The sequence below is a fragment of the Mus musculus genome, chromosome 10 (assembly GCF_000001635.26).
Source record: "Mus musculus strain C57BL/6J chromosome 10, GRCm38.p6 C57BL/6J".
Lineage (NCBI taxonomy): Eukaryota > Metazoa > Chordata > Mammalia > Rodentia > Muridae > Mus > Mus musculus.
Genome location: NC_000076.6, coordinates 77,382,241 through 77,407,117, shown reverse-complemented (window position 1 = coordinate 77,407,117; position 24,877 = coordinate 77,382,241). Strand labels below are relative to the sequence as shown.

Sequence of the window (24,877 nt, the reverse complement as noted above, 5' to 3'; positions counted from 1 at the left end):
TAGTGTTCTTTTGTGGAATGCTCCCAGGGGATTATTTTTCCTTTCATAATACATTGAAATTTTATTTTCATTAAAACGCTATATAAACTTTTACAGAATCTCATGCAATAAATGTTTGTTGTTGTTTAAATTCCCAGTTCCAAGAAGGTAGTGGCATAGTAGCCAATGGGTGGGTAACTGGTGCAGTTAGAAGCTGGTCTGGGGAGTTGAATCTGCATCATTGTTCCCTGAGACGTGGAATTGAGAGGAATGAGTCATAAGGGTGTCAGAGCTACACTTGAGATCACAGAGTTCAACCTAGATTTCACCATTGCTGAAACCCCGTGAAAAAGATTGGCTTGCATAACATCTCCACTGGCTTTTGGAAGGGCTCCGAGGAAAACCTCTGTCTGGATTCTGTTAACCAGCTGTCCTTTGGCACTTATGCCACAGAGCTACCAGGAGCAGAGACATTGACTTCTGCTCCGGGGATTTTTTTCCCTCTATTTTTCTTGGTACCTCATAGTAGATGATTATCGCCCACATGCGGATGCCTGAGTGGCATATTGGATCATTTCACAGAAACCCTTTCTGTTCTTTAATTCCATCCCTCTAGTGAGACTGTATAAGGAGAATGAGTATATTTCCACAGAGAAAGCCAGTGCTGAGTAACCTGCAGTGCAGTGCCAGTATGTGCCTCCTGTGCATGCCTCGCATATAGTTCCCAGTACTGCTTGTGAAGTTCTCCCTGTGTTGATGAGCTGTAGATACACATGGGATGTATGTGAAGGGCACACTCTTAGTGGGCTTAGGTTTGTTTATTCCTGAAGACTCTGGTTGGAGCAAACCGCGGGGGGAGGTGTGTGTGTGTGTTTGTGTGTGTGTGTGTGTGTGTGTGTGTGTGTGTGTGTGTGTGTTTCTGCAGCCGTTTTGAGCACGGAGATTCACCGGACTCTGCTAGCTGTGTTTCCTGAGAGCAGGACAGTGCAGCGCCATGCAGGCATAAGGTCAGCTCCCTGTCTTGTCACAGTCCATCCAAGAATTGATCCAGGAATTTTCTCCATTTTACTGACTGCTGAAAGAAGCAATACATACTGCAAAGAGGATCAAAATGTCTGGAGGTTAATTTTCAGAGCTCTCTAGGAGGATGAGGCAGAAAATGAAGTTGCTTATTTTTAGTTAAGAGATTTTCTTGCAGGTCTGGGTTGTAGCAATGTTACCATGGTCCAGTCTCGGAGCATCCTATTGCCTGGAGTGTTCCCTATGTCTGTTTCAGGTATTTCCATCACCACAGGCCATCTGCATTCTATTCAGGGTGTAAGTTCACTTACATGCGTCTATGGTTCACCCACCCTGCTGGACTGCAGGGGCCTGCCCCTTTGTTGTGTGGCTGTAATACATCCTGGTTATCCCTTACCAGAGATGAGCTTTAGGCTGTTTTCTGCTTTGTGACTATTGCTAATGGTGCTACTTCAAACATTAGTAAAAAGTCTTTGTATGGACCTGTTTTTCTATTTCTGTCCAATGGGTTGGTTTTCCATGGCTTTCTACTGAGGATTTCTCCAAACTGTATATCTTGGTTGTTTCTGGGATGAATTATCTTGACCATAATGTTAAACAGAAGCTATGTAAGTTTTTTTTAAAGATTTATTCATTATTATATCTAAGTACACTGTAGCTGTCTTCAGACACCCCAGGAGAGAGCATCAGATCTCATTACAGATGGTTGTGATCCTCCATGTAGTTGCTGGGATTTGAACTCAGGACCTCAGGAGCAGTTGGTGCTCTTTAACCACTGAGCCATCTCTCCAGCCCTGTTATGTAGGTTTCTTAAAATGGCAGTCTTATGTCATATTCTTAGCAGTATTTGTGTGTGTGAGTGCATGCATACATGCATGCATTTCTCACTTATCAGAAGAGAAAATCAACTGTACTGGTTGATCCATGGAACCTACTAAATAAAACTCACATTCTGCCTGTAAAACCACATAGATGCTTACCTTTGACCTAGCTTCACTTCTAGGAATCTCCCTCAAGACACATCTCCAATATGTGAAAATGTGTAGCGTGACCTAGATACTGAGATGCGTGAGAGGCTTGAAGAATGAGACCATCTCTGTGGACCGTCTTGTAGCAATTTCCTGGACATGCAGAGTATGAGTGGTGAGCTTCCTTCGTATGGAAACACATGCTGCCTAGATGCTTACACAAGAAGTATGGATGGAGGAGCGTGGTCACAGCAGGGTGTAGAAGTGATAGGGAAAAGGGATGGGGTCACAACACTGCTACAGTCCACCTTTGGTACAGCCTGGCCCTTGGAGACACAGATACGTCATGCACTCAGAATGAAGTAGACAATTAGGATACATGGCAACCCTATATGGAATATAAGTAGAGACCCAACTAGAGCAAGCCAAGGGAAGACAGTATATTGACTGGATTCTTCAAAGGCAAAGCTAGAAGAACCAAATGAAATGCCATTCTATCCCGGTAGATTTGTTTCTCAAGGGTCAAGGGCTGTGTGAGGCTGTACTATGTGTATATGATGTTGAACATGGGCAGATCATAGTGGATAACAGAAGTCAGGATTTCCCTTACTCCAGGTTTCAGATAAGGACAGGAAGAGCTGGAGTGGGCTGTCATGTTGGAGTTGGATAGTCTTTAATGTTACAGGGCAATGCAGATGTGTGTGATCTCACATAGATCCTCTGGGAGGGTGCAGAAGCAATGGCTCCCAGTATCAGTGAGTGTACCATACACCCTGTACTGTTGCTTGCAGATGTCTGTTGGTGCCAAGAAGAGAAGAAAGGCCTAGGAGCCAACCCGAAGGAGCCCTTCATTAACATAGGAAGGGAATGATGGTTGATCACTCTCCACTGCTATTAACAGCTCTCCAGATAAGCATGTAAAAATGGGAGAGCAGACAACTCTTCTTCTTAAAAAATGCCAGTCAGTGTGGAAGAAACAGTAGGCAAACACCGTAGAAGCCACAGTAGGCAAACACCGTAGTTCCAGGACAGAGGCTCCAGAGCTTGGTGCTGAGAATAGTGGGTAAAAGTTGAGGAGAAAAGGGATATTTGCCTTGTAACAGAGCATCTTCACCCCAAGTTGTTTATTTATTAAAAAGGGAAAATTAGTAACTTTAGAGTGGAGAAAGGCAACAAACAGTGTCCCCCCCAGGGATGACTTGGTCTGCAGTGAGCCTGCCTACCTCATGGTGTCTCTGCACAAACAGGCTCACTACCTAATAAGAGGGGACTCGGACTGATCCATCTGGGTCACCTGTCGGTGCTCTGGTTGTGCTCTTACAAAGTGATATTTTAGGAGACTCGGAGGGATGGGTGCTGGCTTTGCATTGAGGGCGTAGAGGAGCCACAGCAATGAGATACAAGGAGCAGTGCTGGGTTGGAGCCCTCCTGGAGAGACAGGGTTCAGTGGGAAGCTGCTTCATGTCAGTCAAGTCCATGGTGTGGCTAATGGTACCACACCAGAGTTTGACATAGCCCAGGTTGAGTTTCCTACAGCTCACAAACCCATGCTTAGGCTTTAGGGAGAGGTGAGGTGAAGGGCATATGAACCCTTTGTATGTTTGTTTGTTTTTTCGATCTTCCTATAAATCTAAAATTTCAAAATAACAAGTTTAGAAAGAAAGCATGGGGAGAGCTCCCCTGGAACAGTGGTGATCTAAAGGTGGCCAGCGCACAGGAGAGGCCAGCCTCTGCCTCCTGCACAGTGTGTGTTCCTCTGCTGCCCGGAGGGAGGGGCTCCGGTGGATCTCAGTAAGATAGCTAATTCCTCCTGAGTATCCCGGCTGCCTCTCTAGCTGCAGTGTGCAGCACTTTGCAGATGTCCTTCCATATACGGGTGGGCACTGGTTCTCAGGGACAGGACTTCTCTCCAGCCGCCAGCTGTGATCTAAGGACTAGATGTGCTATGGGGTATTTGCTTTCCAGGGTGGAATGAGTATTTCCTATGTTAGCTTCCTGCCTTCGTTCATTTTTGGCTTTAGTTCCTTCCTTATCCAAAAAGATTTTTATGTAGTTACATTTGTTTGTCATTTCCTTTTGTCTTTTGGGCATCATATCTCATCTAAGAGCATGTTCTCTGTACCATTATTCATTTTCTTCTAGTAGTTGTTTTGCCTTTCACATTTAGCTGATTCATACAAGTTTAATTTTTTGTGGCTTGAGGTCTGCCTAATATGTTGGCCTCCATTAAAAAAAAAACTTTGTATTGATTCTTTGTGAGTTTCATATTGTGCACCCCAGTTCTTCTCACCTCCCTGTCCCCTTATATCTGCTCTCCACCCTGGCAACCTCTCCCCACAAATACAAACACACAAACAAATGAAACAAAGCATAGAAAACATCTCCTGTGGAGGCTGTAGTGTGTCACAGTGTGTCACAGTGTGACCCCCTCTGTCCACACATCTTTATTTGCAGTGAGTTCATTGCAGTGAGTCATTGGTCTGGTTCGAGGTCTCTGGCTTCTGTGGCACTGTCAATATTGGGTCCTCACTGATTATCCTGTTGTTGCCCTGTGTCATGGAGATCCTGCAGTTTTGGATTGGCAGGACTGGCCCCTTCACATGCTCCAACAGTTCACAGATGATGTAGATTTTTGGGTTGGGAAAACTCAAAGCCCTGGATCTGGCCTGGATAGCAGCTGAGCTGGTCAGCCGGTACCCCTCCCTTACCCAGACCACCAGAGCCAACTCTCCAGCACTGCTTCAGCTGGGTCACCCAAAGCTGCCATCAGCAGGAGGCAGAATCAGCTCTTCCACTCTCATGCCCTAGGTCAGGCTCACCTATACCCATGTCTCCAGAGCCAGCTCTACTATGCTATGCTACTTGTTAAGACACAAGGTCCACTCTCTCAAGTGCTTCAACCAGCTAGGGGCTGGGCCAGCTCTCTCACTCTTAAAACCTCAGGGCTATCTCACCCATGCCAGCTCCTCAGTGCTGCTCAGGCAAGGAGGGCCCATTCCCCTGAGAGCTACAGCTGACGAGAGGCAGGGTTAACTGTCCGGCTCTCAGCTCTCCCAACTAGGGCAGATAGCAAGGGGTGAGGTAGGGGCATCTCCCTCTCTACTACAGTAGAAGTTTCATTGTTTATCTTCCAAGGCTTGTTGTTGTGTGGATTTTGTATGTGAGTATAGCCACAGCTTGCGATGATATCTCATGGTGTCTTCATAGAGGATTGTATTGTGAGCACATGGCCTACTTATGGCATTGTGCTATCTAATGCTTAGTTGTAGCATTATTGTCTAGAGTCTTGGATACCCTGTAGCTTGTACTGCATAGATGGCCAGGGTGATAAGCAGGCTGCTTCTTTGACCCAAGTCCCCTTGTGCTGTCATTAAGTGGGGGATCTTTGTAGTTGTTCTGTAGATGTTACCTGTGGCAAGTCATTCTCTTTCCCGAGCTTGCTGAGGACTTTTAAGAGTCGTCTTTGTCAAGAGCAGCCGTAGAACTTACTGTTTGCATCCTCTGCATCTGCTGAGATGGCCATGATTCCTTCTCCTTTGCAGTCTCTATAGTCCCTGATAGGCCTCCTGACATTCTGAGGAAAACCCGCTTCTCACACACTGTAAACTCATGACTTCTACTTAATACCTTCTTCAAGAGGAAACTCTTCCCACTTCCAGCCCCTGAGCTTTTCCTGAGTTTTGAGATGTTGTCTATGGACTGCACCGTATTCCTAGCGATATAAATATTTATCAGCTGCCTATCAAGGCAGGTGAAAGAGCCTGGTTTGGAGCATTTGCCAGTTTTGTTATTTGGCAGAATTGCTGGAAGTATGGGATTGTTGTGAAGCAGGTGATAGCTTTCCTGTCAGTGTTCTCACGTGGCCATCCCCAGAAATAGACCGTGATATCCAGTCGCACTTTTACCTCTCCAGGTGACCGCTGCTGACCTGTGCCACCATGGTGTCCTCACTCTTGGCTCAGATCCCTCCCATGTTTACCTTTAAGTGGTTCTTGTGTCCTGAGCCTTGGGCCGAGGCTACTATGGTACTGGTTTTATTGGCTACACAACATGGGCTTGTGATATCAGCTCTGCTTAAATGAGAGGGGTGCCATTGGCTTAAATTTACCCAACTTCTCATCTTTAGACAAACTAGACCTTTCTCCTTTCATTTGTCCACCCAGTCATTGAACAGGCCTTTTAAAAATTACTACTTAGCCAGGCAGTGGTGGTGCACGCCTTTAATCCCAGCACTCGGGAGGCAGAGGCAGGTGGATTTCTGAGTTTGAGGCCAGCCTGGCCTACAAAGTGAGTTCCAGGACAGCCAGGGCTATACAGAGAAACCCTGTCTAAAAAACAAAACAAAACAAAATTCCTACTGTATGCCTGTTAGGATACAGTTTGGATGTTGGATGCATAGCAGGACATGCAGGCATCAGTCAGCCTTGTCCTCCTGAAGCATCTGTCATTTGGATGCCCCATCTATTGACTGTCCTTGCCAGTTTTCTCCTTACATTGACTTCCTCTTATTTTTGCCCCTGGTATTATTTTAAGTCAACCTGATTTCTTCCACTGGTTGAGTTTTGAAATTCCCTGCTTTGATATTAGCTGACATTCAGCCTAGCTATGTGTACAGTTGTTTTTGCTTTTACTAAATTCTTAAGATTAAAAGGCAAAGAGGTTGAACTGTGACTTTACATTAGAAAAGGTTAACGCCGAAAGGGCTATAACAGTATAGTAATTGGAAATTAGGTTCTATTATGGCATGGACTGTCAGCACTGAGTGAGCAGTGGTGGGCCTGGTCTATGTCAGTCATTCTTAAAGAGGGCAGGAAGTAATGCGGGCCTCTGGTTTGAGTTTCCTTTGGTTAATGTGTCTTTGGGCAGCTTGGTGGCTATGAGGATTGGGAGCCGGGTCATCTACACATGCATAGTATGGTGTGGTGGGTACAGTCATAACTGTGGGTGAGAAGATGGATACTCTGAGTGGTGAGCTTCGTGAGGAGGAGGCACCGGTGAACCCAGATGGTGCATGGATGGTGTTGAGCTGGGCATTTGGATGCAAGCCAGGGGACCCCGGAGGCCCATCTGCTCATCATTCTGCACAGTGGGTAGGGTTTCTTCTGTAATCCTTTGCAAACTATTTTGTCTTTAGTTTAAACATCATTATTTTATTTTAATAAAAAATGGCTCTACTTTATTTATTTGGAACAATTCATAGAACTCTAGATAGAGATTAGCTTCCTCCTCAGATTTCTTGAAGGTGGGCTCAGAGGAGCAGAGAGTATGATATGAAAGGCCTATAGTTGCCGTGACCAATGGAGGGGGCCTAGGATGTGGCAGGCCTGTGCTGAGATCCCATTCAGTCTCATTCTTTTCCCTTGAGCCTTACAATGGAATCCTCCCTAGTGCTGTGTTGGAGTGGACAGTTCTCCCATCCTTTCATTTGTGCGGTGACTTATCATTCTCATTCTTTCTACAATGTCATCACTGGTTGGTTTGATGGATTCAAAACATGAACAACAATGACAACAACAATAACAAAAAAAGAAAATGTTTTGGGAGTATACATGGTTTCTATTTTTAGTACAGTTATAACCTGGAATTTAGTCCTTAAAGGTAACAATTATGAGACCAAGTCCCAGTCTGGCAGTTGATCACTGTTATTTCATCTAGTCTCCCCTTCCCTTGCTTGCCCTCTCTCTCCCCCTCCCTTCTCTCTTCTGTCTTTTCTCCCATTAGTTCTCTCTCCTTTTCTCTTCTTTCTCTTGAAATAGTGCCTTTCTTTGTAGCCCAGGCTGGTCTTGAATTCTTGATCTTTCTGCTCTAGCCTAGTAAATGCTGGCATTACCTGCCTATACCACTGTGCCTGGCCTGAACATGACCTTTAAACATCAGGATTTAAGAGCTCTTGTCTAAAATAAAATTTTCCCTCTATTGTGTTGTTAGATAACTATAGAGGGACATGTTGTGTTTGCCCCTGTAAGTCACCTGATTATGACTAATGCCAATAGCACATGACACAGGAAAAACACGGCTTCCTAAATATTAAACCAGTGCCGAAAACTAGGGACTGTTCCAAAGCCCACTTGACATGAGGGGCATGGTCACTGGAGTTGTTTATAGCATCATGCTTGAAATCTAACCTTTCACCTGGATAATGTAAAAAATCATTTTAATAAAAGAACCTTCATTTCTGTAAAACAAGAGAGGTACATCCTATATATTCTTGTGTGTGTGTGTTTGTGTGTGTGTGTGTGTGTGTGTGTGTGTGTGTGTGTGTGTGTATACCATGTGTGTACCATGTGTGTGTGTGTACCATGGCAGGCATGTGAAAGTCAGAAAACAACTTTGTAGAGTTCTGGGTATCAGACTCAGGTTTTTTGCAGGGCAAGTGCCCCCACCTGCTGAGCCATCTCACTGGCCTTCCATCTTATTTTTCTGAACAGCATATCTCAGTGAAGTTGGAACTTGCTTGTTGGAGACAGGTTTCCACACCCACCCTGCACTGGAATTATGGACAGCCTCCACCACACCCCCCAAATCTTCTGTTGTTGATGGGAATTGAATTCACGTTCTCCTGCTTGCACAGCAAACACTTCATTTTGTGAGCCATCTCCCTGGGCTCTCTTCACTTATTTTCCTGAACATAGAGCCTAGATCCTTAAGATGTCCAAAATTGCTATCACCTCTGGTGTTCTGAAGCCAAAGAAAGCTTAATCTCTGCAGCTGGTAGGGTGCCTTATTAGTCGCCAGTGGATCAGAATAGTTTTGGTGTCTCATATCACACCCCAAAGCTGACACAATTGGAACAATGAAAACCAGGAAACCAAAGGCTCTAAAATCAGCTCCCAGGCAGGCAGTCTCTGAGGAAGGAAGCAGCCCCAACACTGCCCATGTTGCCTGGGGCTTCACTTAGTCATTTGTCCTCGGCTGGGAGCCAGATCCTGGCTGCTGTGTACCAAGGTGTTATGAAGATTGCCCGTTTTTCTGGGCTTCTGTATTTCCAATCAACTCTCAAGGCTAGGAGAACCCTTGAAGACCCAGGTGGGGGATCAGGTGTGACCACCCAAGTCTGCTTATGTATGGTCCCCTCTGCGGGCTTCCTGAAACATCCATCTCATCCGGGAGAGCATGAAATACAGGCACTAGTGGGTGTTGAGTCCTCTCTCTGGTCAGGTCATTGCTCCTTGTTGATGCAGAGGTATTTCAGTACTGCCTCCATGTTTCTGGAATTAAGCTTGTTTTGGTAAAGGTTTAGGTATTAGAAATTTACGGAACTTCTGAAATCTGTTGTTGCATATGCATGGACATTCTTGGCGTCTGTCTTTGTGCCTTCTGGTCAGGCCTCATATTTCTTCCATTTTGTGTGCCTCTCTGCAGAAGAGGCCCTTCCACTGCTGGCCTGAAGGAGCTGCAACATCTGGTCTCAGGACTCCTCAAAAGAGGAATGAGGGTTTGGTGTGGTATACCCTGGAACCCTAGAAGCCACTGCTGCTTAGGCTCCTTATACATGGTGAAGGCTCTGGTGGGCTTTGGGCTCACCTGGTTGTCCCCTCTAGCCCTCTTCCACAGACATGCATACGTCTGACAAACAGGGCAAAGAACAAGCAAAAGTTGGCCCTTGCTGGTGCGGAGATAGCTAGTGGTGCAGACGTATCTCGCAGACCGTATGATGAAAGATAGCCACTGTGAAAAAGGGGAAAAGGTGGAGACAGGGCAAGGGTCATCCCAAGAGAGAGGCTTCCTGTCCTGCACTGAAGCAAGTGTCTGTTCCCACAAGCTGGTGATAAGCAGCTCTCCTGACTTCCTTATGGTGTCCACTTCATTGGCTCAGGATTTGGACTCCCCCTGACTCTGAAGCGGCTCTTCTAATCCTTAGCAGCCTGCCATTTGTCAAGGTTGCCAGCCAATGTTCATGTCAGTCAAAGTGTCTCAGGAGGACTTGACAAGACTGGCCCTGCTTTGGGGCTGTGCCAGCCTAGTGGCCTCTTGGCTTATCTCCTCTGTGTGCAGAGACTCCTCTCTGCTTTTCTCTCTGTGTGCTCCTGCTCCCATCCTGAACCCCTCCCAGCCTCCAAGTCTGTCTTTGACTGCTGCTGTCAGCCTCCTTCCCCTTTCACCCTCAGTGGATGCATTTTAGGTGTCTTCCAAATCTACATGCTTAGTCTCTGGGTCCCACTACTGACAGGAGAGCATGCTGGGGCTGGGACAGGAAGGAGGCCAAGCTGCCAACTCTATGCTGCTGCATCAAAGTGGGGTTTTTCATCTCCAGCTCTGGTCTTTGAGTCTGGTAATGGCTGTTCTTTCTATAGCATGATAAGGAAGCAGACCAGAAGGAAGCAAGGGTGTCATTTTCATCGGGAAAGCAAAAGCGTTTGGGGAACCAAAGGGGAGGAAAGGCATCTGGGTCGCTTTGCTCTTTATCCCCAGCCTCCTTAGGAGTGACAGCACCAAAGAAAATCCAGAAGGGTTCAGGGAAGGGATGGGAGCCCTCTAGAGACTTGGAAGGAGTCTTTCCCTCCTTTCATCTGCTCTTCAAGTTTAGTTTCTATGTGGGGTGTTCTGCTGTGAGCTAGAACTGAGGGAAGGTTCCCTGAGCTTTCAGCAGTGCCCTCTAGAAGAGCTGAGGGACTGGCCCTCAGTGCTTACAGATAAGGGGCCACAGTGCTCCTCTCAATTAAAGGGAACAAAGAAAAGTACCATCTTGCAGATGGGAGGGGCCAGACTCATGAGGACTTCATCTTCCCAGCCTGAGAACTAGTCAGGGATGCTCTGGTGACATGGTATGAGGTGACTCTCCTGGGGTGGGATCAATTCAAAGCTGTACTTTAGAAAGGCCACTGTGGCACCACCTGTGGAGTTTCTATGACAGGAGGGTTAGTGCTGGTGGGGACTTGAGATATGCCTGTGAGGTTGTGTGATTCACTGGGATCTTGCCTCATTAATAACAGCTCAGAGGGCCATGACTTCTGCTTTGGCAGCTGAGAGGTGCTATGATTGGAGGCAAGGCCATGCTGGTCACTAGTACTCTCCCTTCTCAGTCTTCTGGTGGCTTTCCGGGAGCTTTAATATCCTGGTTTTCCAGGTGTGTAACATCTGCAGCCAGTGCTTCATTTTTCAGTCTTCCTCTTTACAGCACTTGCCACTAACCACTTGGGTGCTAGAGATCTAGTGCATAGCCCAGAGTCCCTGTTTCCTTTTGTCATTCAGGTCCCTTTCATCTATGTGCCCACTGTCCCTGCAGCCTCCTTACTCAGATGTCCACTTTTCCAGGACTCTCTAACTTGCTTAATGGTTGGCAGGCTATCCACATCTCTCTTTTGCCTCCACTGAAGCCTCCTGACTGAGCTCTACAGTCCGTCCATGCTGTTGGTACCCTGCTCACAGTGGTCAAAGGTCACTGACCTAGTCTTGTGCCTGTAGTCCTCAGAGACATACTGATATCTCTGGAATAGAAAACTTCAATTAGCTCTGAGATGTATTGGCCCTGGCTTCCATCTACTAGCTGTCCCTCAGACTACCCTCTCCATGTCCATTGCAGCCCGCGGCCTCTTCTTAGCTTTTTCCATGTGCTTGGATCCTGCTCTTAGCTGCAGGAAGTATTCACCTGGTTCCTGGAACCAGACTGCTTGGTAGAATCCTCATCTTACTGTGATTCATAATCGGCCAGGCCTGAATTTCTCAGTGTGCAAAGCAAGATGTTAATCTCTCATTTCTATGGTGATTAAATTACTGGACGGTGTGTTTATGGCAAGGTCTGGTGAACAGGATGTGCTAAGGCATCAGAAGCAGGTTTTAAGGTGGTATTTGTTGCATGTCCCATCTGTCAGCTCCTTTGAGTGCCGGTCTTCTGCCCCATGCTCAGTTAAAATTTCTCCCGAGGATAGAGGCTTTAACCAGTGTAGGCTGGGTCAGCTAGCCTAGCTTCTCTCAACCATCATTGCCTTTGTCAGAATTAGCATTTGAGGGTTTTGGGCCAACTACATGATCCCTGTAGAGCAGAAATATCCTTGAAAAGGTGCATATTTCCAAGAAGATAATATCTGTTTTACCATCCTATGATGGGGCGGGGTGAGCACTAACTGATAGATGATGGACCCTAGTGATTGTGGGTGGTGACCTGACAGACATGTTTGCTTCTGCCTTCCCACTGAGGAGTGATTGTAGGCTCAGTGTTGCTCCTCCCAGCAGTGCAGGGCTGGCAACAGAAAAACTGTGGTTTCCAGTGACACAGCAGTGTCTTACTGTATCAATAAGTTAAGTTAGTTGTATTTCTATGCATAGTGTGAACCTATTAAAGTCACTTTAAAAGTTTCTGAAATTTGTGTTTGTGTGTGCAGGGTGGCAGTGGGTGGTGGTGGTGGTGGATGTCCAGAAATCAGAGGACAACTTGAGGGAGTCACTTCTCTCTTTCCACCATATATGTCCTCGGAATTGAACTCAGGCTTGGGGATAAACAACATTATCTGCAGAGCCGTTTCCCTGATCCTCAGTGTTTTTTGTTTATAGTTTAGTTTAGTAGCATTGGAAATCTTTTTAAAAAAAAAAAAGACAAAACAAAACAAAAAAAAAAGTGTCGTTTCTGTTGCATTCAGATCAGTTAGGATACCCAAATCTAAGTGTGTTACTGAACAGTGCAAGCCTGCAGCACATGCTCTACTGTGTCAAGTGTACTTCACATCTGCCATTCCTGGGGATGCATTGGTTACTTTTCCTGTTGCTTCAACAAGGTCCCCTAGCAAAAGCACCTTGGTTTTGGTTCACAGTTTGAGGGTACAGCTCAACATGGTGGGGAAGTCATAGAGACAGGAGTTTGAGTTAACTGGTCACATTTTGTCTGTGGTTAAGAAGTAGAGAACTGGTTGATGACATCGCTTCTCTGGTAAAATGGTTTGCTGTGGAAGGATGACAACCTGAGCCAGGCATGATGGCACATGCCTTTAATCCCAGCACTCAGGAGGCAGAGGCAGGTGTATCTCTGAGAGTTCAAGGCCAGCCTAGTCTACACGGAGAGTTCCAGGACAGCTAGGGCTACATAGAGTGAGCCTGTTTCAAAAATGAATGAATGAATGAGTGACAACCTGAGTTCAATTCTTGGAACCTAGAGAGGAAGGAGTGCTGACTCTTAAAAGTTGTCCTCTGGCCTCCACTGTTCACTCGATTTGCCTTTTTGTCTTTACTGTTAAAGATTTTAAAAGCTACATTTAAAAGTTTACCTCTAACTTTTAAAAGCTAGTCAGCCTACACAGCTGTTAAAGGTAGCATCTGAAGGTCATGTGGAAACAGGTTGGAATGCTAACTTCAGACTCATGTTGAGTGCTGGAGCATGCATGATAGACCTGCTGACTGCCCATAGTGTGGAGCCAGTTAGTGGGTCAATTTTTTCCCCAAGTCAAATCCCCAAACTCATAGTTCTTGAGAGAGCTCTATAGCAGTGGCTACAAGGATGACCCAGAAGGATGCCAGTCTGCCCCTGCTTCTCTGCTAAGATACTACTGTTCCAATAGCAACTCCTCGTTTTGTGGCTTTGTAAGTTTAAAGAGTGAAAGGTAAAAGGAAAGGGCAGGTCTTGAGTCCCAAGTTAGAGCTGTAGTCATCTAAGTTCCTAAACAAGTGCTCTGCCTCAGCAGGATGCTGCCTGTGGTGCTTTGAATAGGTTTGGCTCCCATAGATTCATGTGCTTGAATTGTTGGCCGTAGGGAGCAATACTATTAAGAGTTGTGGCTTTATTGGAGGAGGTGTGGCCTTGGAAAAAATGTGTCACTGGTGGGCTTTGGGGCTCCTCTGTTCAGATTGCCCTGAGTGTGGAATCAGATCCTCTTTCTGCCTGCCTGCCTGAGGAAGATAGTCTCCTTCTTCTGTTAGGATCAAGATGCAGCACTCTCAGCTCCTTCTCCGGTACAATGTCTGCCTGCATACTGCCATGCTTCCTGCCATGATGTCAACGGACTGAACCTGTGAAACTATAAGCCAGTCCCAGTTAAATGTTTTTCTTTGTAAGAGTTGCATTGGTCATGTTGTCCCTTCACAGCAATGAAACCCTAACTAAGGCACTGCCTGTCCTCTTCTCTCTTGGAGGCTCCAACCCCTCTAGTGAGATCTTCTTTTCTAGTATTTTCTGTAGGGTTTGTATTGCCAGCTGCTTGCATGCCATCCCTAAGCTAGGCATATCCAAGCTACAAGCCCTAGTTAAGTATGAGCCTCAGAATCAGCATAGCAAACCGTGTGAAAGAGCTAGATGCGGGGCAGAAGCTGCTGCAGGTATGGAGCCCAATGCTGGATCGTGATTTCACAACTAATCAGGGGCTACTAGGGGTCACTTTGGGACTAGGCATGGTGGCCTTAGGCTCAGAGCAAGTCTCTTCAAGCAGCATCAGTCGGGCCAGCATCAGTAACACCAAGTCAGGCTGGGCCACCTTGGTCATATAATCCACGCCCTGTTCTGTGGTGCTGATATGGGTAGGCACTCCTTAGAGATTCTAGTCAGGGAACTGGGAGTCTTCTCTGGGTCCTATCTAGTGAGGGCTTGCAACTGTACATACAGTTTATGGTCAACCCCAGACAGGACATATAGGATCTGTCTATGTGAAGGGAGAGAGCCTGGCCTTGCCCTCTTTGAGGCACCCCTCCCACCTGTACACTGGACCTCCTTCGCTGTCTTGCCCTGTCTACATACTGACTCCATTTCTACTCTATGGCCTTGTAGTTGCCTATTGGTAGTCCTTGACCAGAGCTTTCTTTTATAACCCCATGAGCTTCAAGGGAGTGCTCAGAAGATGCTCAGGACCCAGTCTTTGAAATCAACCAAAACCTGTTGAAATCTTTTCCTTGGAGCATATGAAGAACTTTTGTATTAAAAGCCTTAATATAGTGCTGACTTCCGTAGTATCCCCATGGCACAACTAAAACACTTTCCCATGTTTTTGAAATGGTATGATACTTATTTCCCGTGTTAGAATTTTGAGAATACCTTTTTCCGGGCATCAGCCATCCTTTCGCCCTTGGATGCCCTTGGTTCATATTTCCATCTTCTCTTCTGGCAGAGCATGTGATTTTCCAGGTAGCCTTCTGTATCATCAGAAGCACAGGCATTCAGACTGAGTACTGGGTATGCCAGCAAACCTTTATTTTTGCTGACTGCTCACTGGGAATAGATGTAAGTACAGTGGTAAGCATGTTTTTGTCAGATATGAGTTTATGCTATAGTGAGCTACTTTTTAAAAATTGGCAATCAGAATTTTAAGTATTATCTTCCTTACTTTGATTAGTATCGACTTGTTATTAATACAGAATTTAAGTTTTTTTTAATTACTGGAAATATTTATGCATGGTTTAAGCTTCCTCTTCTCACTCTGTGTAGCCAGCTCCTTTTATAGGCTTAGTCGTATCCAATGGAAAAGCTATTTTCTCAGCATATTTAAGGGTTGTTATCAGAAGAGATAATGTACCTAAGGTGGCAGAACCTGCTGTCTACCACAAGTTTGTATTTTCATTTGTGTAACTGCATGCCCCATAAAAATGCAGGTAAGAAATCAAGAACAAGAGCTTCTTGGGGGAACTTGCAGGTGCCAGATATAGGCAGGAGATGCTCAAGGTGAGGAAGCACTCAGATACAGCAGCTCCACAGCCTGGGAACAGCTGGAGAAGATGCCAGCGACCACTGCTGGGACAATTTCAGCAACAAAAGTAGTCCTGCGTGATAGTCCAAAGTATACCTTAGCCATCCAGGAGTCTGCATAAACGGAAGTCACAGACTGGTAAATAAACAAAGCGACAAAGCTGCCCTGCAGTGAAATCCACAGACACTGCCTTACGTAACTGTGTCCTGAAGGGGAAGAGGAACACAGAGGACCATGACTTCACATGGGCATGGTGGGGCAGGGTTGCTTCCTCCCAAGGACACAGGGTTGAAGCTGACAGTGAAGTTCGGCCCAGAGAGAACCTTGGGAAATAGACATCTACTTTGTGGTCCAGGACGATGCCACAGTGATGGGCTGGTTGCGCTGACAGTGTGGTGTTGGATGATGTCATGAAGATGGCTCTTGGTCAGTGTGAGCTTCCTCCTGGTAACCCAGGCCCCTTCCACCCCTGAGAAAACATAAGGCACACTCCAGCTGTAAACAAAACAAAACAAAACAAAACAAAACAAAACAAAACAAAACAAAACAAAAAATTCCTGATTCCTTAGTCTGAGAAACTCATAGTCAGGAGGAGCCTGAAGAGACAGAGGACACATGTCAGGTCTTTGAATGGGAGAGGCATCTGAGGGAATGTCTGAGGAAATCTGACTAAAGTATGGATTTCAGCTAATATTAACGAATATTGATTTGCTAGCTGTAAGAAGTATAGTAATATTAAATAAATGATAGGAACCTTGGTATGAGCTATGTGGATAGTTCATGTTTTGCTGAATTTAAAAAGGTTCTAAATATGTAATATTTCAGACCAAAAAAACCCATTTAAGAAAACCACTAAAAAAACAAAAAAACAAAAACACCCTACTAATAATTCCTTAGCTACTCCTTTGTGTTTATACTTTCTGCCTCAAATGAAGATTATCTTGTCCTGACTTCTGTATTGTTGATTTTTCTTTGATATTGTTTGCTCTAAACAGTATATTTTTAGATTTTAGATTTTGAATGCAGAATGGCACACTCTCAAATAGCACATGAACATACCTAATGAACTAGAAAATACAACTTACCACAAAAAACCCAGAGGCTTTGCTTGCAGGGTCTTCCTGGGAGTACAATTTTTATAAATTTTCCAAAAGTGAGAACAGTTCTGTCAGATAGGATCATTATTGTCATCTTACATGTGAGCTTCCAGTAGTTTTTGTATTTTTTGGCGGCTGCTGGCTTTGGATGGCTTTGGACAAACCCTCCACAATCATGGATGGTATTGAGCAATGTTGGTGTTTTCATTGGCCTTGGGTACCTTTGGATGTTTGGGTTATGATGACTTACTCATGTTTGGTATCAGGAGTAGCTTTGGAAAGTCTTGTATCTATATATGGCCTTGGGCAGCCTTGGCTATCCTTGGATGGCCTTGGGTATCTTGGATGGTATTGGGCAGTCGTGCGTGGGTATCCTTAGATGACATTGGATAGTCATAGGTATCCTTACGTGGCCTTGGATGACCTTAGAAAGCTTTGACTATCTAAGGATGTCTTTGAGAGGTAGTTGTAGTTTGATTATGAAGTGTCCTCTGCAGATTTACATTTTGAACTCTTGGCCTACTGCTGGTGATGTTATTTTGGGAAATTCTGGAGGCTTTGAGAAGAAGGACCTAAATGGTAGAAGTTGGTTACTAATGATGGGTCTTTGGAAGTTATCTTTAGCCCTTGCCCCAGTTCCTCGTGATAGGAACAGCCTCTGTGTCTTTTTCACCACAAAGAACTGAACAGTTTTGCCATGTCTTCCTGAAATCTGAAACTGTGAACCAAATCAAATCTTTATTCCCTTGTTTTGGTCACAGTAACACAAAAGTAAAAAATATAGAAAATTGGCACCATAGAGGGGGTATCATTTCTGTGACTAAATGTGACCATGTGGGACTTAGATTTTTGAAATTGGTTTATAGGAATCTTATACAGGAATAGGTACAGTGGTGGAGACAGTTGCCCAAGTACAGTTAACTGACTTCTCACCCTAGCATAGACTTCTGTTCCAGGAAAGACTTCTATTTCCAGGAAATCATTAGTAGAAGTACCATAAATCCAAGTAGAGATAGACCCTTTGTAGTTTAGAGATCAGCAATGAGGAATGCCCAGGAAAACCAAGAAAATCCACATAGAGAAGATCCTCAGGTATTTTAGAGCTGCCGACATACTACAATAGTATAGTGACCTCTAGCAAAGGTGATGGGTCTGCTGTGACAGAAAGGTACATAATGTACTAGTTTCATTTTCTGTTACTGTGATAATATACAGGCAAAACTAGTGCAGGAGCATTCACAGTCCTAGGTTACAGTACATCATAAGAGGGAAGCCAAGATGGCAGAACCTGGAGCAGATGTCACATCAAAGCCAGGAGCAGAGAGAGAATGAATGCACGCATGTCTGCTTACTACCTAGCTCACTTCCTCCTCTCTTATGCCATCTAGAACCCAAACCCAGGGAATGAATGGTTTTGCCCACTTCTAGGCTGTGTCTTCCCTCATCAACTAACATAATCAAAAATAATGAAGACAGTTCCCTGCAGACATGCCCACAGACCAGCATGATCTAACCCTCATTGAGACTCTTGTCCTAGGTGATCCTAGATTGTGTTGACATTTAAAATAGATACTGTACAAGTTATTGCAGGGGCACTGTGAAGGACTCTAATCAGGGACATTTCAGGAGTGACCAGAAGAGCTTTGGGGAATGGGAGCTTCATCTAGCATCTCACGGGTAGACATCAGGGATATAGACACTACCTATTGCCCTGTTGAGCTTAACTCTAGCCTATCTGGGGGCCTCACACAAGGTACTGTCTCCATGTGCTCCAGCAGGTTTTCTGGATGACTGCCATCTTCCAGAGGGTCTAAGCTTTAGTGACATGAGTAGAAAGTCTAATTTTCCCAAATGAAGTTCTCAGATTCTGAGTACAGCCACTAGAAATGAGTTGGGTAACATTTGCTAGTGTGGAGATGAGTAATACTTGCAGTATTTTTGGCTTTTCTTCATAAGTGGCCTTCCTGTTAGCCTTCGATGTATCATTGATCCTTTGCATTTTAATGTTTGGCTATTTGGCTTATGTCTTAGAGGAACTTGAGTTTCATCTTGGCCTTTCAAGAATGAGAGAGATGAAAGACCTGGTTTCTCTGTTTCTCTCGTCTACTCCTGATTGGCTTCATCTCCTCTGCTCAGTCGAGGAGGTTCTCACATCACAATTAATTAATTGCATTTAAATGAGGCAACCCATAAGAGCCAGTCCCAGGGAAATACTGGGTTATTTTGATCACTGCAAAGATAAAAGCATTCTAAAATTGTATCTCTATGCTCTCCATTAAATTTCTTTCATCCAAGTATAAACTACACCCCCCTCACTCATTGGGGATGTGTTCTGAGATGCCTGAAGCCATAGAGACTACCAAAGCTCGTTGGTACTATGCTTCTCCTAACCATATATACCTGTGATAAGATTTCAATAAATTAGGCCCAGTACAAAAGTAACAACAATAAATAAATAAATAAATGGTTATATTGCAATCAAAGCCACCATGCTGTCTTAGAACATCTTACAGTGTAGCACCTTGTCCTGTAGTGGTAGTGTGAGGTGATGCAGACCTGCTTGGTGAGATGGAGTGAGGCGAGGGATGTGGGCAGCAATATAACATTGGGCTAGTCAGTAAGAGTCACTTCAGCTGTGGCCCAGTGACAGGCTGCCTGATAACCAAGATGGCTACTGAGTGATGAACAGGCAGTTGGTCAGTACAGTGTATATATTTCAGACATGGGGATGATTCATCTCCTAGGTGGGGAAAAGCCAGACAATGAGTGATTTCTTTGTGTTACTCAGAAATGCTCAAAATTAACTGGGCTTTTAAAAATAAGGTGGTACTGTTGAGGTAACTGTAACCATGCAAAGTGCAGATAAGGAAGAGAGAGATTTTAAGTTAGTATGTTTCTCTGCAATGTAGCTGTCATCAAGAGCTGGCTTCCTGTATGAAAATGGATTGGGGGTTGTGGGCAGACAGAGGACTGGAAATGTGATTCACCTATCTGCAGAAGTGCCAGGAAACCTTTATGAGTCTGAACTTACTGTGTGAGTCTCTTTACAGGATGCCCATGCCTAGGCATTTCAGCTGGAATCAGCTCTTTGCTCTCTCTTGTCTGTTTTGCTAGTGATACTGTCGTCTTATTTTGTGATGTGACTGTAGAAGCCAGCAGCAATCTGATGGAGACATTCTTGTGTCATTTCACAGGTCAGGACTGTTTGCTTCTCACTTATTGGTGTTATCGATAGAATTTAAACCTTTCAAAGCTGTTTTCTTTTCCGTAACGGTATTAATTCCTTTCTTTCTCTTTATTGCAATTGTATCCTGGAACAGGCTTATTAAATTCCATGGGGGGTGGGGGTTATAGGTTCCTTTCTCTGCTTGTCTGTGTTGCCTGCTGGGTTTAAAGCCTTTTTATGATCCCTAACAAAGCTCCCTGTGTTCCTTGTGAGTAGAGGTTGTATTCAACACTGCAACCTAGACTACTGTGTGAGTGTGAGTGTAGTCTGCCGCTGCCTCCAGTTCTAAGTGTGTCTGTCTATCATGTTTCTCATGTCCATCGGGGGTTACTGTCCTAGAGGAGGTGGGAGGAAGTACACAGACCTAAGGCTGCCATACTTGCACAGGTGGCTCGCTACTCACAAACCCAAAAGGCATTGGGAGTTGTAGGCCCATGTCTGCTTGCTGCCCTCTCTAACTGTTCTAATGACGAGTGACTTAGAGACTAATCAACAAATCATTAAAAGCAGTTTCTCAGCCACTCTGAGCAAGTTTGGCCTACTTCGCATGCACAAAGTTTTGTGCCATTGTGAAAGACATCAGTCCTTCCAGGGCATACATAGCTGCAAGGGATTGGGTGTTAATGAAGATGATAGAGCCGATGGTAAGATAGGCTTGTGAGCATCAGAGTGCTGACATAATGATGAGGGAAAAAATGTGTTTTCTTTCTTTATCTTAAATTCTAATAAAGAGATCCAGAACCCATAAACATCAGTAATTTAACATGTATCAGATGGAAGTGGGTTATTTGTTGTTGTTTTGTTTTGTTTTTGTGACAGAGTTTCTCTGTGGATGTATCCATGGTTGTCCTGGAACTTGTGCTGTAGCCCCAGCTGATCTGGAACTCAGAAATCCACCTGCCTCTGTGAGGTACCACTGCCCGGCCCAGATGGAAGTTTTGTTTTTCTCTGGGAAGCACTAGAGATGCTTGAATATGCTTGAGAAGCTGAAAGATAAAGAAGGACTATGAGATGGAAGGCAAGATGAGCTGTGGGCTGGTAATTCCTTTCTTCTTTTAGGTACTTATCCCCATCCCACCCCTCAAAAAGTAGAGAAGTAGGCAGCACTGAAGAACCCGAGGCAGGAAGAAGCCACATCAAGTACACAGGTAGAGATTCATTAGTGATGACAAAGAGAGCCTGATGCACCTGCTGGCCAGTTGAGATGAGCCAAGGTCAAGAGAAAACAAAGACACAAATGTTGAACAGAGAAAGGCAGTGTCTCTTTGCTGGCAGACTATCCAAAAAACCCTGCAGCAGACCTGTTCTCTGGAGCCCTGCCCTTCCCCCCGGCCCGAGCCTGGCCAGAGGCTGTGCATCAGATGGCTCTAGGGAACCACGATAAAAATAACTCAGATAATAAAAGGATTTCCCAAGGCAGGAGTATAAAATTAATATTCAAACATCAACAATATTTTCATACATGCCAAAGAGAGCCAGCTGTGAGATGTTGTATAAGAGACAACTGCATCGACAAAGCCAGTAATAAAGGCAAAGCTCTTAGAACAGAAACTTTTCAAAGGACACAAGGAATGGCAGAGAGGCTGCCCCGTTCCTGGTTGGAGCATTTCCGCATCAGCAGGATATCCATTCTCAGTTGATAGTATCTAAGTAATTTGGTGTTTTAAAAAAAGAAACTTTGGCCAGGCAGTGGCAGCACACACCTTTAATCCCAGCACTCAGAAGGCAGAGGCAAGTGGATCTCTGAGTTCCAGGTCAGTCCTGTCTACAGAGCAAGTTCCAAGATTGCCAGGGCTACACAGAGAAACTGTGTCTCAAAAACAACAAACAAACAAACAAACAAACAAACAAGATTTTACTTTTTTATATTAAGAACTTGCAAATAAAAACCATCACATAGCAAAATTAACCAGACCCCAAATATGTCCATCTTAATAAAAGTGCTTGGTGGGGTTTTTTGTTGTTGTTGTTGTTGTTGTTGTTTTTGTTTTCGTGATGAGGACTTACACCCAGTAGCCGAGGATGACCTTGAGCTCCTGGTCTTGCTTCTGCCTCCATAGTGCTGGGATTATAGGCTTTCCCCACCATGTGATGCTGGGGCTTCAGTCGTGCTAGGTAAGCACTATACCCACTGAGTTACCAAGAGTAATATTATTTTTGGTTTTCGTTTTTTTTTTTTTATAGTTTGTTTTGTGGGAAAGGGGATAGGTGATGCATGCAATTGATTTCAAAATTGAAAAGAAAGTTAAACAGTTTTAGAGGAAAAAAAAAAAACTCAAGAGAAAAGGAGCTCAGAATAGATGACTGCCCTACACACACACACACCCAGCTGCCGGAGAGCAGACACCCACATACTACATGCCAAAATCAGCTCAGCATTAGGTAGCATCTTTAACAGTGATTCTCTAGAATACATGTCCTGGTGATACCATAGCCATCCTCTATTGTGTTAGTAAACCCTTGATGAGCGCACCAGGGGAAAACTCCATCCATCAAGCTATAGTGCTGTTCAGAGAAGCCTGCTAGAAGTGTTGTGGAGTGTGTTCATGTCCACGTGAGTTAAATAAATTCATCATATGCCCAAATGCAGATGGGAATCTAGCAGATAAAAAATGAATACCTCACCTTGCTGGGCCAAGGATGGACTTAATTCATTCTTTTGACACAACCACCCACCATAGATTTATTTAATAATACTACAGACCAGAAGCAGCTCAGAATGGTTCAGAGAGTGAAGTGTTTAAAAGAAAGAAAGAAAGTAGGCAGTGTTAAATGGAAACATGGGCAAATAGGAAAGAAAGTCTTTTCAAAAGTATAACTCAATTTAGGTTCAACAAAATGAAAGATGGGTGAGTTTGAGTACAATAAAGATGTTGCATCAGAAATTTCTGTCTGCTTTTTAAATCAAAGGTGAAAAAAATCAAAACCCTGTAAGAATAGACAAAAGGCAGGACAGACAGCACACACATGTAAGCATGCTGTTACATGATGAAACAGCATATGCATACAGGCATGCAGTTACACAACAAGATAGCAGACGCTTGCAAGCATGTTGTTACATAGCAAGACAGCACAAGCACGCAAGCATGCTGTTACATGACAAGACAGCATACACGTGCAGGCATGCTGTTACATGACGAGACAGCACACACATGCAAGCATGCTATTACACAATGAGACAGCACACGCATGCAAGCATGCTGTTTTACAATGAGTCAACACACGCATGCAAGCATGCTGTTTCACAATGAGTCAACACACGCATGCAAGCATGCTGTTACATGACAAGACAGCACACACATGCAAGCATGCTGTTACACGATGAGACAACATACACATGCAGGTATGCTTTTATGGTCAGTCTTCATTGCCAACTTGTCTGGATTTGAATCACCTAAGAGTTGCCCCTTCGGGAGTGTCTGGGAGCGTGTTCCCAGAGAACTTTAACTGAGGAGGGAAGACCCACACTGAATTGAGATCCTGCACCTGGGATCTCATATTAAGATGGGAAAAAGGAAGCCAGCCAAGAGGCAGCAGTAGTCTCTGTGTTCTTCTGATTATAGACAGTGTAACCAGCCACAGCTAGAGCTCTGCTTTCCACTAGCCTTCTCTGCCTTCACAAACTATGAGCTGAAATAAAGGATTCCTTCCTTAAGCTGCTTTTTATCAGGGCACAGAAAAAAGTAATTAATGCACGCATACATAAAAATGTCTCGGGAACTTCACTAGAATACCGCTTCTCACATGTCGGGTTGGCAAGTGTTCTGAAGCGTGTACTTGGCTAATTCACCGATAAGGACATCATCAAATAACGTAGGCACTTTACTGGAGTGATTCGAGAATGAGAAGGAAGTGTAGGTATTTGTGAGGTTTACCTTTGAGTTTTCTGTTAAGTATGCTTTGAAATGGACTACGTAACCAGAGCAACAGCATCTATACAGTGTCCTTGAATGGCTTAGCACGTGGGTACCGATTGTGGGAACGCACAAGCTGCTGCCAGATGCTTCTCTGCCTTCCTTGCTTACTGCTTACCCTGCCCTGGATGATTCTTGTTTGTCTCTTCTTTGCTCCGACTCCTATGCCTCATTCCTAAACTTGGAGTTAAAGATTCTGTTTCTACTCTGCAACCTTTTCCTTAAGGCAGTGCTGTTGTTACAGGCTTTGTGATGCTCAAAGCTTAGGTGTAGAGTCAGTTAGACGGGTACTGTTGCATCTGGAAAGGCTGGGTGGTTGTGCGCCTCGTCAAGACACCAGAGGTTCTGTGACCTGTTAGCATCTTGTAAATATGCCAGGGAAGTGGGCATTGTTCAGGTTCTGCTCTTGTTTGAACAAGAAGCAAAAAGCTGGGTCATTTTGCCAAAAACTGCACAGCTCCTGCTGTAGCAGAGCTATGGCTAGACCATGTGCCTGAGTGGATGTGCATGCCAGAGTACATGCATGAATTGCTTGTCTGCATTGTGGTGTCTTAGTATGACCATGCACATGTATACTCATATCTTCTGACTATTGCTAATTCATGTCATGAATTCTTTCATTTATGTGTCCTAAACATTTCCTTGATTTATAGAATACCCTTTCCTCTGTTCCATCTCTCTGTGCTTTCCTGTTTGAGCCTTACACCCCTACTCATCCCTTTTTCCCTTTTAAGGAATGTGTATTCTGTACCCTTTGCCCCACTCCCTTACAACCTTTTGCTGTCTCATAGTCCCCTTTCTAGCTTTATGACCTTTGCCCACACTCACACCTTCATGTGTATGAGAGAGAACACATGTGGTGTCTTTATATGTCTGCGTGTTTTACCTGCATGTATGTAGGTGCTCCACATGTGTACCTGCTGCCTGTGGAGTTAGGAAGAGTGTGCTGGATCCCCTGGAAATGGACGGCTACGAGCCACTATGTGAATCCTAGCAATTGAACCAGGCTCCTCTACAGGCACACAAAGTGCTCTTAATCTCTGAGCCTTTGCTTCAGTCCTGACCTGATATT

The 24,877-nt window shown here is 44.7% G+C and overlaps 1 protein-coding gene across 7 annotated transcripts in view; it reads left to right on the top strand.

The window, feature by feature from the left end:
• Nucleotides 1-24,877, top strand: part of Adarb1 (adenosine deaminase, RNA-specific, B1) — a 127,566-nt gene that overhangs the window by 11,175 nt on the left and 91,514 nt on the right. Inside the window, exon 1 of one of the 7 annotated variants that reach the window (XM_030244823.1) lies at nucleotides 8,136-20,950. The exons of the other annotated variants lie outside the window; for them this stretch is intronic. The gene's annotated coding sequence lies outside the window, so the exon portion shown is untranslated. Of the gene's footprint in view, nucleotides 1-8,135; nucleotides 20,951-24,877 lie in introns of those variants that run through there. 7 annotated transcript variants of the gene reach the window in all.